This window comes from Suncus etruscus, chromosome 14 (assembly GCF_024139225.1).
Source record: "Suncus etruscus isolate mSunEtr1 chromosome 14, mSunEtr1.pri.cur, whole genome shotgun sequence".
Classification (NCBI taxonomy): Eukaryota; Metazoa; Chordata; class Mammalia; order Eulipotyphla; family Soricidae; genus Suncus; species Suncus etruscus.
In genome coordinates this window covers 29152526-29171104 of record NC_064861.1, presented here as the reverse complement: position 1 = coordinate 29171104, position 18579 = coordinate 29152526, and the positions used below count along the sequence as shown (strand labels likewise).

The 18579-nt window shown below is 37.7% G+C and overlaps 1 pseudogene; it reads right to left on the bottom strand.

The window, feature by feature from the left end:
* Positions 1-5509: 5509 nt before the first annotated feature.
* Positions 5510-5661, bottom strand: LOC126028890 (uncharacterized; annotated as a pseudogene).
* Between the last annotated feature and the right edge of the window lie 12918 nt (positions 5662-18579).

The window sequence follows — 18579 nt, the reverse complement described above, 5'->3', positions numbered from 1 at the left end:
CTTATACAAAAGTCAACTCAAAATGGATCAAAGACCTTGAAATCAGACCCGAATCTATAAAGTTTATCGAGAATAAAATAGGCAGAACACTCGAAGACCTATATATCAAAAAGGTCTTTGAGAATGGAGCACCAATGGCAAGAACTTTAGCATGTAATATAAACAAATGGGACTACATCAAACTAAAAAGCTTCTGCATGGCAAAACAAACCCTACTTAACGCAAGAAGACAGCTAACAGAATGGGAAAAAATCTTTTCACTCGACATATCAGATAAAGGCCTGATATCTAGAACATACAAAGCACTCAGAAAGCTGAGACCCTCAAAACCAAATAAAGCCATAAAAAAATGGGGAGATGAAATGAATAGACACTTCTCTGAGGAAGACAGAAGGATGGCCAACAAACACATGAAAACATGCTCACCTTCACTCATCATCAGGGAGATCCAAATCAAGACAACAATGAGATACCACCTTACACCAGTGAGGATGGCTCACATCAAAAATAATGGAAACAACCTTTGTTGGCGGGGATGCGGTATGAAAGGAACTCTCATTCACTGCTGGTGGGAATGCCCCCTAGTCCAACATCTATGGAGAAAAGTCTGGAGAGTGCTCAAAGAACTCAGAATTGAGCTGCCATTTGACCCAGCAATTGCTCTCCTAGGCATATACCCCCAAGATGGAAGGGCATTCATTCCAAAATACGTATGCACCCCACTATTTATTGCAGCACTCAGTATAATAGCCAAATCGTGGAACCAACCTCGATGTCCAACAACAGATGAATGGATCATTAAGATGTGGTACATATACACAATGGAATATTACATGGCAGTCAGAAACGATACAATCACAGACTTTGCAGCAACATGGATGGACTTAGATCATGTTATGTTAAACGAAGTAAGTCAGAAGACAAAAGATAAACACAGAATGGTGGCACTATTCTGAAACACCTAGAACATATAGTTTAAACACAACTAATACCTAATAATCAAATAACAGGGTTTAACAGGGTAGAAACTTCGAACACTGTAATACTCAACATATACGTGGGAGCAGTGTCCAAAATTCATGAAAAAGGAGCAACACAAACACTTGACAACACATTATACCACAAAGAAAGCAGCAACAACAGAAACAACAGCATTAAGAGAACAGGTAAGTAATCAGACTTCCAAAACAAAGGCCCACAATAATCCCTTAGAGTTCGTATACAGGAACACAAGTATAGAACACCAAGGGAAATCACGACTGCAATGGCAGCATACCATAGCACTATGTTTTAATGCCTTTATCTTACTATATTTTAAATAACCTCTCAGCTTTTCTGTCCACAGGCGCCCTTGGATACAAAGGGCGGACAAACTAAGATGGCAACTCGGGATACCACACGAGATACCATACATAGCATGCACTACGAGAGGGCCACGAGAAAACTCTCTAACATATACTTTATCTCTAGGTTATTCCTTCTTTTAGGAATTGAAGCAAGTGACCAGTCAGACCACCGAAGCAGTGCCTGTGATGTACAGACTTAAACTACAGGCTCTATTCTTCGAACACATTCAACCTAACCAGCATTCCCTTGCTATTCTCCCCTCTCTTCTCACTACTTTTTTTTTTTTATTTTTAATTCTATTCCTCTCTTTACTTTTTCCCCTTTCTCTTCTCCTTTTCTTTCTAAGGTATTTTCTCTTTCCTCTCACTGCATACCCCTCCCATATACCTTCCCCTGTCTCCCCTCTGGAAATCCAACTATCCCTTCACCCCTCAATTCCATCCAGATCTCCCACCATATTAAAACTCTTCACCCTCAATCCTTAATCTATTAGGCATCAAGGCCGACCTCCTACCCAACGAAACAGTACCCAGCACCCAGGCGAGGGGACACCCAGTCAAACCCACACCTCGTCTCCTGCAAGAAAAGACAGCCAACTCCCTGCGGACTCATGCTGTGCGGCCTTCCCTACCAACTCCCCCTAACGTGGACTGTTTCTTGAAACCGGATCTAGGTCCAAAAGTATCCCCAACGCAAGAACTCTTCCAAGACCTCCCTGCCACAAATTTTTACCAATCTGAAGAAGGTCAGGGGGTGGGATAGGAAGATGCCTGGGAACCCACACACCACAGGAAACACCCAAAAGACAATGGGAAAAACTGTACCTCCAACATAGGCATAAGACTGGTAATACACCACCTCTTTACCTACTCTCCCCCAAATGTAAGGTAGTCTTTTGCACCACTTTGGTCCCTTAAAAAACCTCACTAACTCACCTTAAATTTTTTTTTAATTTTTTTATTTTTTTTAATTAATTAATTTATTTTTTAAATGTTTGTCCTACATATACATTTGTGAGCGCATACATTTTTATTTCCTTTTTTTTTTTTTCTTTTCCTCGCTTTTGGGTATGTGACCTGTTTCTGTTATCCCCTCTGTCCACCCACAAATACACAGACATTATAATGTAGCACCACTTCCCCCTGCAAAGGCACACCAAATAAAGGGGAAATCTTACATATAAAAAAAAAGAGCTCTTGTCTACTAGAGATGGGAACTCATAGTTGTTTACAAAACAGGGATATCTCCTACCTTGAAAATATGTCATGTGGAATCAACTTAGACCTCAGGTGATCAGATACCATTCATCCAGCCTTGAACCCTGGATCCCAGACATAGAAACGGCACAGTTCCTCACAACAGTGGCAAGAAACAAATCCCAGCCGGGACTGCCTTAATACTGCGGGGTCAACAACAAGGGCCAACTCTAACATGATTTCCTGACAATGAGGAAAATCTGAACATCCTGACCTCAGAGCAGATTAACCTACCTTACCAGCTAACGACAAGACACAACCAGAAGTCTCGGCACCCTTTGGTAGGTCCAAAAGCCAAGATCGTGATTTATAGTTGACTGGCTGCTAGAACTACGACCAGACGGTATACATCTTGGGACCAAAAAAAAAAAAAAAAAAAGCCCTAGTTTAGGGTTTGAACTATGACCTGCACAATAACCAGGATCCCCAGTCCCAAAGGTCCGGCAGAGAAAATTGTAACGGAACAGGGCTTTTGGAAGCACAAAGAAAGATGCTATCCTAGGTGCCACCCTAGGATCAGGGCAAAGACCAAGATCACCAACCACAGAAGATGGTTTAAAATGATACGGAGGTAACAGAACCTCTAGAACCACAAAGACTGACTTCATCATAAGTCCCACCTCAGGAGCTGTGCAGATACTGAGACCTCTAAACACAGAACAGAAGTCTTCCACACACCAAAAAAAAAAAAAAAAAAAACCACCACCGGGAGAGTAAAGGCTCCTGAGCAAAGTCTAGTGTTGATCCCATGACAGTATGCTCCAAGGACGGAGAAACCCCATATCTCTTAGGCCAAGTGAATTCCTTTTCGAATGACCCCACTATTTACTGTGCCAGGGCAGGAGGGAAAAAATAAAAATACAAAAAGCACAAAACCTTGGTTATTATCTATATATTTTTTACCTCCATTTATTATTGTTGTTATTATTTTTATTCACCTATCTATTTTGGTCGATTTCTCTGTTTGGGAGTGATTATTGAAACTGTCCCCAACCATACTTATATTTTCTCTTCCTTTCTTTTCTTTCGTTATGTGCTATGCCATGTTTCTCATTTCAAGACCATGGTGTGTTTTTTTTGTTTGTTTGTTTTTGCTTGTTTTGCTTTTTGTTGTTTGTTTGTTTGCCTGTTTTTTTTTTTTTTTGTGGTGCTTATCGATACAGCTCAAGCCCTCACTAGATATTTGACACTTCTTTTGGTACTGGTGGAGTGTTTCACCTTCTTTTTCTCCATCTCTCAAAACGATGATGAGAGCCTCTAGAAGGATTCCGCCCAGTTTCGGGGTATTAGATCCTTACCCCAGTTTATTACTTTTCTCTTTTTCAAACAAAACCACGCAACTTGAACTAGCTAGTCCTGCCTCCAGTTAGAGGGGGAACTAAGGGAGGCATCAAGACCAAACAGGTGCAAGACTACTAAGTTGTGGGTTAGATAAAGAGGGGACCACATATTCAAGCCGACCTGGGATGAGGGAAGAGGAAATGGGAGGTAGGACAGAAATGGAGGTGTAGGGAGGACAATTTGGTGATGGGAATCCCCCCTGATTTTATGTAAATATGTACCTAAAATATTATTGTCAACACTATGTAAACCATTATGATCAAAATAAAAATTAAAAAAAAAAAAAGAAAAAAAAAAACAAATATCATACACTCCACATTCTCAGCACCAGCTTGTAATCAATATCCAAAAGCTTTCTTGATTGCTTGATTTTTTTTTATCTAAGATCATGATCATCTTTAGCTAGTAGAAAAACAACCAGCTTCAAGATGTTCTGGAAATGTAAGGTTTACTTTCATCTTTTACTTCTCATTCTTTCTCATCCCTTATTCCTTCTCTCTAGGACTGGACCATCTTGACTTCTGTCCAGTTTTGATTCCCTCTGAGTCTCTGATCATTGCTAAGAGGACTGCATCAGAAGCCAGGGATCTAGCTGGCTCTTGAAGCTTAGAAGGTAGAAACCAAGGGGCTCAAGAAGAGAAGGAGCAACATCCTTGTAGGTGGAGCCAGTCAGCCCATTGGTTGCTCTCATGAATATTTACTCTTCCTTGTTCCATGGTGTTTATCTAGGTGCAAGAGGAGGTGCTATTAATGGTGCAATCCGCCCTGTTCAGCAAGTAGAATTAATAATCCACTGTCTGAAACTAACATAGCCAGGAAATGCAGTGGCAGTTTAATGTAATTAAAAACTGCCTTAGTTTGTTGGACCCTGACACCTATTTGATGAGATGTTTGAGGGGTGCTCTTTTTTTTTTTTTTTGGTTTTTGGGCCACACCCGGTACCGCTCAGGGGTTACTCCTGGCTATGTGCTCAGAAGTCGCTCCTGGCTTGGGGGACCATATGGGTCACCGGGGGATCGAACCGCGGTTCGTCCAAAGGCTAGCGCAGGCAAGGCAGGCATCTTACCTCTAGCGCCACCGTCCGGCCCCCTGAGGGGTGCTCTTGTTGAGGAGGCATTAAGGCATATGCCTAGTTTGCTCCTGCCAGCAGCATTCCAATTTCCATCTTCAAGAGATGGGGCCTGATATACTGCAGATTCCCTATACTGCCATTGCATTATCCTTGGAATCACATTTTGAATAGGAATACAGGCAGACATCATGGTCTAGGAAGGAACAGAACAGGGAACTGTTGTTCTGATGGGCTGCTTCAGAGAATTCTTATCTCTCAGAGGTGTGAACCTAGGCATCTGGGTCAGGTGGTATGAAGGCTTGCAGGACAATGGAGTTAGATCCCAGGAGAGTGAGTATGATACTAACCTCTAAGGGAAAGTTGGTAGTGTTGTAGCTTTGAGGAGACAGAGAGGTTAAAAAGACAAGGATCAAAACCTAGTGGTAACAGGCTTTAGTTACTACTAATTAAGGGTCCCAGGAAGGCAAAGTCAGGCAGAGAATTTTTTTTCTTATAGGGGAGAGCTCAAACATAGTCACCCACTACCACAAATTATAGTTTCGCACATTTGGGAAATTGCAGGGGTCAACACATCTGGAGTGCAATGGATAAGCCTCACTCTGGAAAAATCACCTTCGTGATCATGGTACTTCCTCATGTAGGTAATTTTTGACTGTGGAGCCAGCTTGGTTAGGGCTTGTCCCTTGGTTGTGTCTCTGCAGGTGGGAGGCCTACATAACCTCCATATGTTGACTTGAGTCAGCTTGGAAGTCTCTTCTCCCTTGAGGGTGGGAGTAGTCATTACTCTCCCTCAATCTTTGGATCAATCCTAAGCCTTGAGTCCATCTGTCTATAGAGAAATAGAATTGACTTCAACCTCTGAGCCAGCAGTCCTGGACTTATTCCCAGCCTTTCATGCACATGGGAGATGAAGAGTTTGTCATTTAACTTTGTTCTACCTTCCAGAAATTTATATTTTTTCGCTTTTCATCATTGAAAAATCAGGTAACTTTACTTTCTTGCCTATAAATGAAAATTGATTTTATATCAATGTATTTTCATTTATTCTTTAAAATCTTTAATTGCTAATGAATATTCAAAGTGATAGGAGTTTTCTGATTGTTTAAATTTTTAACAATTTTCCTTCAGTTTTTTGGAAAAATATTTTAAAATTTTAATTTAGATATTTTTTTTTTGTTTGTGTGTTTTAGGGGTCTTACCCAGTGGTGCTCAGGGATTATTCCTGACTCTGTGCTCAGAGATCATTCTTGGTACTGATCATATATGATGCCAGGAACCAAACCAAAGTTGAATACGTGTAAGGCAAGCACATTATCTGCTGTACTATCTCTTTGGCCTCAGGAAGTAGCTTTTAGATTTTAACTTTAATGTTTTATTTTTATTCTATTAGAAAAAAAACGCAAGGGTGGGGTGGGAAGGAGGGAGATTTGGGACATTGGTGATGGGAATGTTGCATTGGTGAAGGGGAATGTTCTTTACATGACTGAAACCCAACAACAATAATATTTGTAATCAAGGTGTTTAAATAAAGATATAATAAAAAAACACTCTTATATTTATTTATTTATTTTTTTGTGGGGGGCACACCTGGTGACTCTCAGGAATTACTCATGACTATGATCTCAGAAATTGCTCCTGGCTTGGGGGACCATATGGGATGCAGGGAGATTGCACTGCTGTCCATTCTGGGGCCAGCTCCGTGCAAAGCAAATGCCCTACCACTGTACCATCGCTCTGGCCCCCAAAACACTCTTTTATTATGAGATAGTAGTTTATCAACAGAATATCTCAATTTTAAGCCTCTCCTTACTACAATACACATTTTGTTTTCTTTGAATTTAGAGTTAATCATCTTATTTCTATTGACTTTAATTTACAGAACTTTTAGAATTATTTAACCCCATATATATTCTTCATTTTCATAATTGTAAAGTTAGAAAAAATTGGAATAATAATATACAGTACTTTATTGATGATGGTCTCCAAATAGTTTTTATTTACTTTTTCTGACTAATTTTTTTATTTTCTCTTGGTATTGTAAACATTTAAAGTATACAGTTTTATATAAACTAACTTAATCTATTTTTATATTTTTTATTTAAACACCTTGATTACATACACGATTGTGTTTGGGCTTCAGTCATGTAAAGAACACCACCCATCACCAGTGCAACATTCCAATCACCAATGTGCCAAATCTTACTCTTCCCCATCTAACCCCTGCCTGTACTCTAGACAGGCTTTCTATTTCCCTCATACATTCTCATTATTAGGATTAACTTAATCTATTAAATACATAAATCACCTCAGATAGCACTATCTTTTCTCTTGATAACTAGTCATCTTACAATATTTTCTAGACTCAAAACTTAACCAAAATAGACTTTAGAACTGTGTTTCCTTGTGGTGTAATATTCTAGGTGACAGGACACATTTTATTCTTAATCTAAATTCCCAGCTTCAAAAGAAAATACAAATTCAGTAACATTTTAGTGTAATTATTCATTTAATGAATTTTTATGACTATATTTAATTAAAATAGTTACTTAAATACATTCCTAGCCAATACACACAGATGGAGTAAACATCAACCCAGATTTAGTTTTTAAAGATTTATGCCTCTAATTAAATCCTTAAATTTTTTAGTTACTTGTTTTAGTTCCAAAATTTTTATCTTAGATAATGTTTCATGTAAACAAATTAGGTCAGTTATTCTAAGAATGCCATTTTGGGGCAAAATAAAAAAATAATAAAAATTCAATATAAATAAATATACAAATAAAATTGCAAAATAGAAAACATTTTTCATGTTTTATTTCACTTGTACAAATAGAAATACAGACACAAATAGAGATGCCTTAGTTTCTCTTTGAAGATTGCAGTTTTATTAATTTTTCTCTCTTTTCAACTCTTTTAAGTGGTGGAGTCATCCTAGGCCATGCCTTTTGAATAGGGGAAGAAAAATTTCCAGCTGTAAAATTTCTGTGATTCTCAGATTATTCACTAGTTTTCAGGTTCTCCACTGGCCAGAGCTATAACTTTGTTTTAGTCTGTCCTGTTCATGAGCTAAGTCAGATCATGAAGTTGTCTCCATCTGTAGTCTAACTGGGTTTTAGAATTTTCAGAGATGAAATAATAGTTTGATCATTATTTTTCATTTTTTAGCATGCTTTGTTAGGGTTGATAGTATATAATAACATTCTAGCTCTACCAAAGGCAATAATGACACTCCTCATGTGATTTAACTATATCCAAAGAGGCAGCAAAAAACAGCAGCCTCATTGCCCCACAGATTCAATGTGCTAATTGGAGAAGACAGAGCTAGTAAGTAATTGTGAACACAAAATAAAAAACAAGGAGTACAAAAGAGATAGACTACCAAAGGGATATCCAGGTTAATCATGATTCAAAACGAGAACCAGAGAGAAGACATTTACTCCTGCTCTCTCGGGTAAGCAAAGCTGGCCCTCCTGGGACTATAGCCTGCTCTTATGGGCAGATTAGACATGCTCCCTGCATTAGCCTCCTCACTCTAAAGAATGCCAATGTTGAGTCTCCTTTCATTCTATTGACTTTCGCTGCAACATGCACCTATACCAAAGAGAGGCCAAGGCATGCAAAGACTGACAAGAAATGTTATAAACACCAATGTTCTTTAACTCTCCATAGCATAAATACAAATTGACAGGAAGCCAAGGCAAGATTCCTGCTGTATTTATTGTAGCTTTCTTCTGAGCACAAGTTAAACAGAGCAGGACAGAATGACTTGGCTGGCGTCTTCAGCAGAGGCAGGGGAAAGTTTTAAAAGAACAGAGAAGGGAAAGATGTGAGATCTAATTGTGAGGAGTGGAAGATACAGGGAAATGAATACAGGTAGAAAAAGCATACCCTTTTGTAGGATATGTCTCATTGCATGATAATTCTTACAGTGTGACTTTATTTTTTTTAACTTTTTTATTTAAAAAACTTTATTACATACATAATTGTGTTTGGGTTTCAGTCATGTAGAGAACATCACCCATCACCAGTGCAACATTCCCATCACCAATGTCCCAAGTCTCCCTCCTCCCCACCCGACCCCCGACTGTACTCTAAACAGGCTCTCCATTTCCCTCATACATTCTCATTATTAGGACAGTTCAAAATGTAGTTATTTCTCTAACTAAACTCATCCCTGTTTGTGGTGAGCTTCATGAGGTGAGCTGGAACTTCCAGCTCTTTTCCTTTTGTGTCTGAAAATTATTATTGCAAGAATGTCTTTTATTTTTCTTAAAACTCAGATGAGTGAGACCATTATGTGTCTTTCTCTCTCTCTCTGACTTATTTCACTCAGCATAATAGATTCCATGTACATCCATGTATAGAAAAATTTCATGACTTCATCTCTCCTACAGCTGCATAATATTCCATTGTGTATATATGTATCACAGTTTCTTTAGCCATTCATCTGTTGAAGGGTATCTTGGCTATTTCCAGAGTCTTGCTATTGTATATAGTGCTGCAATGAATATAGGTGTAAGGAAGAGATTTTTGTATTGTATTTTTGTGTTCCTAGGGTATATTCCTAGGAGTGGTATAGCTGGGTCGTATGGGAGCTCGATTTCCAGTTTTTGGAGGAATCTCCATATTGCTTTCCATAAAGGTTGAACTAGACGGCATTCCCACCAGCAGTGGATAAGAGTTCCTTTTTCTCCACATCCCCGCCAACACTGCTTGTTCTCGTTCTTTGTGATGTGTGCCAATCTCTGGGGTGTGAGGTGGCACCTCATAGTTGTTTTGATTTGCATCTCCCTGATGATTAGTGATGTGGAGCATTTTTTCATGTGTCTTTTGGCCATTTGTACTTCTACTTTGTCAAAGTGTCTGTCCATTTCTTCTCCCCATTTTTGGATGGGATTAGATGCTTTTTTCTTGTAAATTTCTGTTAGTGCCTTGTATATTTTGGAGATTAGCCCCTTATCTGATGGGTATTGGGTGAATAGTTTCTCCCACTCAGTGGGTGGCTCTTGTATCCTGGGCACTATTTCCTTTGAGGTGCAGAAGCTTCTCAGTTTACTATATACCCATCTGTTACTCTCTGCTTTCACTTGCTTGGATAGTGCAGTTTCCTCTTTGAAGATGCCTTTAGTCTCAATGTCCTGGAGTGTTTTACCTATGTGTTGTTCTATATATCTTACGGTTTCGGGTCTGATATCGAGGTCTTTCATCCATTTGGATTTTACCTTCGTACATGATGTTAGCTGGGGGGGTCTAAGTTCAATTTTTTGCAAGTGGCTATCCAGTTGTGCCAACACCACTTATTGAAGCGGCTTTCTTTGCTCCATTTAGGATTTCTTGCTCCTTTATCAAAAATTAGGTGATTGTATGTCTGGGGAACATTCTCTGAGTATTCAAGCCTATTCCACTGATCTGAGGGCCTGTCTTTATTCCAATACCATGCTCTTTTGATAACTATTGCTTTGTAGTAGAGTTTAAAGTTGGGGAAAGTAATTCCTCCCATATTCTTTTTCCCAATGATTGCTTTAGCTATTCGATGTTTATTGTTCCAAATAAATTTCAAAAGTGCCTTCTTTGATGAATGTACAGTGTGACTTTATTTTTTAAATTAATGTGTGTGAAAGGTCAGCACTGAGCATACTAGTATATTAGCACACACTGGTTGAGCATGGGTCCTCTTTCCAGATGTTTCTTCTGCACTTCTGAAAGCTATGCTATGTTTCTTTTGGAGGTGGTAAGTACATAGCCCTGGGCTTTGTTGTTGAGATAGTAGTCCTGATTCACTCTTTTGGGTTCTTCACTTTTCTGAGACTAGAAGTAACATAGGTAATATGGTGCAAGATCGATGCTTATATTAAAATGGAGGTTGTAAGGGAGTGAGACATAAGCTTATTCTCCAAGGATCACTGAGTCTTTCAGTGAAGGAAATAAATCTGGCAGTGCTGACCCTAATGTCGAATGAGGCAGTCATCTCTGTACCTATGTGATTGGTTGTCATGCTTCTTCATGATTTACATGTTCAGAAAATGGAAGAGGTGAAGATTTTTTTATAAATGTTATGAAGAAAAGGGCAAGGGAGAGCTGCAGAAAACCCAAAGGGAGCTCATTCCAGGGCAGAACGCCCCAAGAAAGTCCCTAAGAGGTGTCACAGGGAGTCAGTAGTTACAGAGAGCTTTCAAAATTATTTCTGACTGGGGATCACTATATCTTTCTTATTTTGTGCTACATGCAGGCTAGTACTACAGACTTCTTTCTGATGGCTCTCCTGTGCTCTCCAGCTGCCCCATCATCTGTCATAGTGGTTTTCCTTCTCTAATTGAACCACCTCAGATCTACCAGGTAGTTTTCTTTATCAGAACAGCTGCATAGTTCAAGCTTGCTCTCTCACTCTCTAGGATAGTTCAATGAATGATGAGCACATCTCAAGAGACAAGAAATGAGGTTGTGAGCCTGAGCTCTCCAGTTTCTCTCTGTAGTATGTATATGTGCACATATTTTCTACTTTTACTCTGTTGAATCACATTAATTCTAGGGTGGTTCTTTCACTCCATCAACTATTAAAAGCTCTAATAATATCCTTTCCTAATGTGGTGACAAAATATCACATAACTTTGAAATACTACTTTGGTAATTTCTAATACAGGCATTGAATGATTTATAGGTTTAGTGAGTGCCAAACTGCCAATTTTCACATTTGAATGTAACATGCAAAAATAGTACCTTTTAAAAGATAAGCTAAGCACTATAAAATACAATAAAAACCGAGTGATAATATAAACCCAGAGATGCAGCAGATTGTAGTAGCTAGAAAAAGAGACTTAGAGTGCCTACAGCTGCCCGGAATTCTGATCACAAGCTTGGAGCTTTTAAACCATGTGGTATTAGGGATTTGTTTGTTTCTCCATATTTCTATACCTCACTCACTGGTCAGAGCATAATGAGGTGATTGTGGTAATGAGCTAATAGATATATAATGTTTAAACTAGTTCGGGGCTGGAAAGATAGCACAGTAGATAGGGCACTTGTCTTGCATGCGGCCAGCCCAAATTTAATCCACAACTTCGCATATCAACCCCAAAGCACTGCCAGGAGTGATTCCTGAGTGCAGAGCTAGGATTAACCCCTGAGCATTGCCAGATGTGGCCCAACAAAATAAAACAAAGAAACAACATAAAAAGTAGTTCATGATGCAATACATACAAAGAACTTGGTTTTATTACATATATTTGCCTTATAAAATCTAAGTGATTTATTTCCATGAAGGCAAAGATCACCTCTATCATGGCACCCAGTGAAGGCATATGTTGTGGAGACCCACAACATAGAATCTACCTACATCCCCTTTAAGATTCCTTAATTGCAGTAATTTCCTGCTGAATCTCACAGCTCAGCTCTTCCCTCAGAGTTAATAAACTCCTGGGATTTGGGGAAGGGGGTATGAAGCTCATATCCAGTGCCTGTTGGACATGATTATAAAGGAAGGTCTTGTCTCCGTGGGAGGTAATTTGGAAGGACTCCAGATGGGATGATTTTTTTTGCTGGGACCGCTGTTGTCTCCGTGTCAGAATTCAATTCCAACAATTCCCTCTTTCCAATCCTGCTTTCCTCACTTCTCAAGTGGAATTGTTCCCCAGGGGATCCAGATAAGCCTTTGTGTAGAATTACATCTCAAAGTCTGTCAAAGGAATGTGAAATGGAAATTTTTAGGGGTACTTGACATGTTGAGTTTTGCTGAGGATTAAATGAGTATATACATATATTTGTATCTGTCAAGTAATTTGATTTAAATATTTGTAGTTTTATGCTGTTCATTATACTTCAATAAGGAAAATGTTAAAGGGACAATGGGTAAACAGACTAATGCCATTTGGTCATATCCTATTATTAGTCCTCTTCTAACATGTCATTTACACTCTTCTCATTCTCTTTTATAGTGGAGTCTTACTGTCCACCAAATTTCTCTTCATTTCTTCTTTCATGCTGCTGATTACTCATCAGTACTCAAGGTATCCTCAGTTTCATGCTCTCAAAGGACTCCAACGTGTTTCAAAGAATAAATGAAATGTGCAATTAAGAAAAAAATACTTAATATTCAAGGCATGAGGTAGTTAACATGAGTGGCTTATTTTGATGTCTTAAATACAGAAATAAAAACTAAATCTTATTTGGTGCCATGTCCAGTTCAAGAAACCAAGTATGAGAAATGGAAAGCCATATGCTTTGCTTGGCTGCTTCTACTGTTAGGCAATATTTGAATCAGAATTGATGGTTTATAGTTGTTCAAAAAGTGCAGTGTACCAGGATTAAAAACCCGTCAGAAAATTTATTTTGTGAAGTTGAGAAGCAAAATAGCAAGACTAAATTAAAGACTAAACAAATAAAGATAATCTCAGACAGATATAATTCTATGTAGTTTACTGTATGATAAATTGTGTGTAATATTTCATCAGATCCTCACTCAACGTAATACGAAAGATACTTGCCAATCTAACTATAAAAACACTCTGCTCTGTCTTTAGTCTGCTGACACAAAACTGGTAAGTAATAAAACTGTTGTAAGTCTCCAAGATTTATTTTAAAGCGATAAAAGTAGTTTAGTTTGTTGAATGTAAGGCAAGTTCCCGAGCCACTATTCTATGAAACTGTGTAACTTTAAGGGAGAGAGAATGTTAGGCAATATATTAAATGAGGGCTAGAAAATGATTTTGTTAGTAAAATGTATTCAACAATAAAGAAAGAGAGAGAAATTGGGGTAAGAGCAATAGTACATGGGTTAAGTTTCTTGCCTTACAAGCACCTAATTCCAGTTTGAACTCTGACACCAGGTATAATCATTTCGGCACAATTAGGAGTAAGCCAGGAGTAAGCTCTGAACACCTCAAAATGCAAAACAAACAAATGAGACTAAATTGGATTTATATCAGGAATTCAAAATTGGGTCAATGTTTAAAAATCATCATTATTAATTACATTAACAAATAAAAAATTGAAAAAATCTTATAATTGACTCAGTAGTAAGGCAAAAGGCATTTTTATAAAATGTATCTCTGACAACAAATCTTTCAATTAAAGTAGAGATAGAATGCAACTATTTCAACCTTCCAAAATGCATAGAATTTATGCAAAATATACTTTATTACAAAACACAAATCTATTGACACGAATAACAAAACAATGGCGCTCCAGCTTTTACAATGTCTTTACAACATTGTACTGAATATGTGCAACAGAGTACTCAGAAAGGGGTTTATTGTGATCATACAGCTGGTAGTGCATTTGCCTGTAAGGCAGCTGATCTGTGTCCTATCCTAACACCCTATGTTGTCCTGAGCCAGCAAGGAATGATTCCTGCACAAAGAGTCAGGAATAACCACTGAACACTGCAGGATGTAGTCCAAACCCAAAGAAATAATGCCTCCCAAAGAGAGAAGTAAATACATCCATATTAGAATAAAAGGAATCAAACAATTTTACTTACAAAGGACATAGTCTTTATAGAAAATGCAGGGGAAATACAAAAAGTTACATAAAAAGTGAAATTAATAAGGTTGCAAATACACAAGACCAATATACACCCCCACATTAGTAGAAAGCAATTAGAAATTGAAATAAAAATACTATTTCCAAAATCGTATAAAATACTATGATAATAGTATTAAAAATATCAAGTATTTAGAAAAATATCTGACAAAAGACTTGAAAAATCTGTGCCAGACACAAAAGTTAAAAAATTCTAAGAAAATGGATATTGTATTTATGTATTAGACAACTCAATATTATGTTAATACTGGGAGTGAAGCAAAGACACAGTGGGTAGGGCATTCTATATGGTACCCCAAGCTTGTCAGGAGTAATTTCTGAAAATGTGCCAGGAGTAATACTCAAGCACCATTGGATGTGGACCCCAAACCAAACCAAAAAAAAACCCCAATATTTTTATTTAAACACGTTGGTTACAAACATGATTGTGGTTGGGTTTCAGTCATATAAGATGACACCCCCCCATCACCAGTGTAACATTCCATGACCAATGTCCCAAATAGCCCTCCTCCCATCTCCGCCCCCTCCTGTATTCTAGACAGGCTTTCTATTTCCCTCATATATTCTCATTGTTAGTATAGTTCACAATGTAGTTATTTCTCTAACTAAACTCATCACTCTTTTGTGGTGAGGTTCATGAGGTCGGCTGTAACGTCCAGCCCTCCTCGCTTTTGTCTCTGAAAATTGTTGAGAAATGTCTTCCATTTTTCTTAAAACCCATAGATGAGTGAGACCATTCTGCATCTTTCTCTCTCTCTCTCTCTCTCTCTCTCTCTCTCTCTCTCTCTCTCTCTCTCTCTCTCTCTGACTTATTTTACTCAGCATAATAGATTCCATGTACATCCATGTATAGGAAAATTTCATGACTTCATCTTTCCTGACGGCTGCATAATATTACATTGTGTATATGTACCACTGTTTCTTTAGCCATTCATCTGTTGAAGGGCATCTTGGTTGTTTCCAGAGTCTTGCAATGGTAAATAGTGCTGCAATAAATATAGGTGTAAGGAAGGGGTTTTTGTATTGTATTTTTGTGTTCCTAAGGGTATATTCCTAGAAATGATATAGCTGGATCATATGGGAGCTCAATTTCCAGTTTTTGGAGGAATCTCCATATCGCTCTCCAGAAGGGTTGAACTAGTCGGCATTCCCATCAGCAGTGGATAAGAGTTCCTTTTCACTGCATTCCCGCCAACACTGCTTGTTCTCATTCTTTGTGATGTGAGCCAATCTCTGTGGTGTGAGATGATTCCTCATAGTTGTTTTTATTTGTATCTCCATGATGATTAGTGATGTGGAGCATTATTTTATGTGCCTTTTGGCCATTTATATTTTTTTCAAAGTGTCTGCCATTTCTTTACCCCAGTTTTTGATGGGATTAGATTTTTTTTCCTGTAGAGTTCTGTCATGTTTTGGATATTAGCCCCTTACCTGATGGGTATTGAGTGAATAGTTTCTCCCAATCAGTGGGTGGCTCTTGTATCCTGGGCACTTGTTAGATAATATTTCAAATGAAAATCCTCCTAAATTATTTCATAGATTCAAGTTCAGTAAAATTCTTGGCAACTTGGGGCTGGGGCTGGGACTGGGAAGTAATTACTGACATAACAATCCTAAAGTTCTGAAGGAAATTCTGGGAACCTAATAGCTGAAAAAACTTTGAGAAAGCACAGAATTTATGGAATAGTAATTTTGATTTCAATATTTATTATAAATCACTGGTGGTAGTTGTATTGACATTTGAACATTTAATGCCTGAAACTACTATAATATGAGCAATAAGGTAGTTTGTCACATTATAATAAAAGTTAAAGGGGCCAGAGCAAATAGCACAGCTTTTGCTTTGCCTGTGGCTGACCCAGGACCAACCTAGGTTTGATCCCTAGCATCTATATGGTCCCCCAAGCCTGCCAGAAGCAATTTTAGAGCTAGGAGTAACCACTGAGCACTGTCAGGTATGACCCTAAATCCCACCAAAATAATAAAAGTTAAAAATGAATTTATTATAAAGCAGCTATAATTAATAAAGCATTGTTTTGCTGCAAAGATAGACAAGTAGAAAAATGTGACAGAATAGAGTCTCTAAACATGTATCCAGACACATATGATAAACTTACTTTATTTCATTTTATGTTTTTGGTTTCTGGGATACATCTGGCATTGCTCAGCACTGACTCCTTATTCTGTTGCTCAGTGACCACTCTTGGGGGGTTCAGCAGAACATATGGGGTGGCAGGAATTGAACCCAGTTGACTGTGTGCAAGTACCTTATCTGTTGAAAGTCTTGAAATAGTAGTGAAAGTTGGAATTATGTATAAAACAAAACAAAAGTATTTTGACATTACTTCAAACAACATGCAAAGATTATTTAAAAGTCTATTATAGATATAAATATAAAACCCAATTTTGTAAAATACTGTTAAGAGAAATATAAAAAATTTGTGCATTGGATTAAACAAACATGCTTTATATTATACATAATACGATTCATTAAAGACAAAATATAGCAAATGAAGATTGGATTTAAAATTTCTGTTGGTTGAAAAACATAACAAAACATGGTGGTAAATCAGAATCTTATAAAATTAATTTGCAAAGCCTATTTCTGATTAAGAAATTCTGTTTGGAACTTATATAAAGAATGTGATAACAAGAAAACAAATGTCCTCACTAAAAATGGGCAAAGTGACCTGGAGCAATAGTACAAGCTTTTTTTTTTTTTTAAATGATTCTTATTGTTACCAACGTGAATTACAAATCTTTCACAGTAATATTTAAGGTACAAGTGACAATGAATCAGAGGTATTCCCTCCCTTCCAGTATTGTCCTCCCTTCACCCCTGTTCCCAGCACCCCCCTCCTTTGCTCCCTGGATGCTAGTATAACTAGTCCCCTCTGTGTATAGCTTGTTAAAGATTGGGTATCGATTCTGTTGTCTTTGACTTTGGGGTTGGTGTTTAAGTCTGGTAATTTTTTATTTCTACTCAACATTCATATGACTGTTTGGTTCTAATAGCATCCATTCCCCCCCCTCAATTTATGAGGCAGAACAAGATGATTCAAGTTATGTGGTTCTATTTGAAGAAAAAAAGAAAAGAAAAAAACAAAAATCAAACAAACAAAAAACCAGGAGGAGTCCGTGTAGAGGTTATAAATATCAATAGTACAAGCTTTTGCCAACCCACAAACAGTCCTTGATATCCCATATGGGTCCTCAGGTTTGCCAAGAGTGATCCCTGAGTGCGGAGCCAGTAGTAGCTCTGAGCATGGCCAGGTGTGATCCCCCCAAATGGGCAAGTATTTGACCAGATACTTCAATAAAGATTATATGAAGAGAAAATAGGAAACAAATACCTGAAAAACTGATTAACATGATTAGTCATTGGGGGAAATGATGGTCCATAACAGTAAATGGCTACTACACTTATTATAAAGACTGAAAATTATCATGACTGAGAATATTAAATGTTGGTGAGGATGTTGAGGCACTGGAACTCTCACACTGCCGGAAATAGAAGATGGCAAAAATATTTTAGAAAAATATTTTAGAAAACCATTTCTTCATACATTAGATAATACAAGTGCTATGTAATCTAGCCATTTTATTCTTAGGAAGGGAATTTACTTGAGAGGGGTTCCATATTGTGACTTGTGTCTTAAATTGTGACTTAAATCAATTTATTTGTAATAGTCCCAAACTGGAATTAACTCAAAGCAAGCAAAAGGACATAATTGTACTATCTAATTGTCAACAGGCAAAAGGATTTTCTCTATCTCCATCCAGCAAAAAAAGAAGCATTAAGAACAATAAGTAGTGAATATACACTATGATGACTGTCAAAATAATTATGCTAAGTGAAAAAAAACTACATAAAGTATATTTTGTATGATTGTAGTTTTCTAAAGTTCTAAGAAATCCAGCTTAATATAGAATGATGGAAGTTGAATTAATGGATTCCTGATGTAATGGATGTTATGGGAGGAACAGAAGAGAAGGATAATATATATAAGAAGGAAAGCTCAGGCT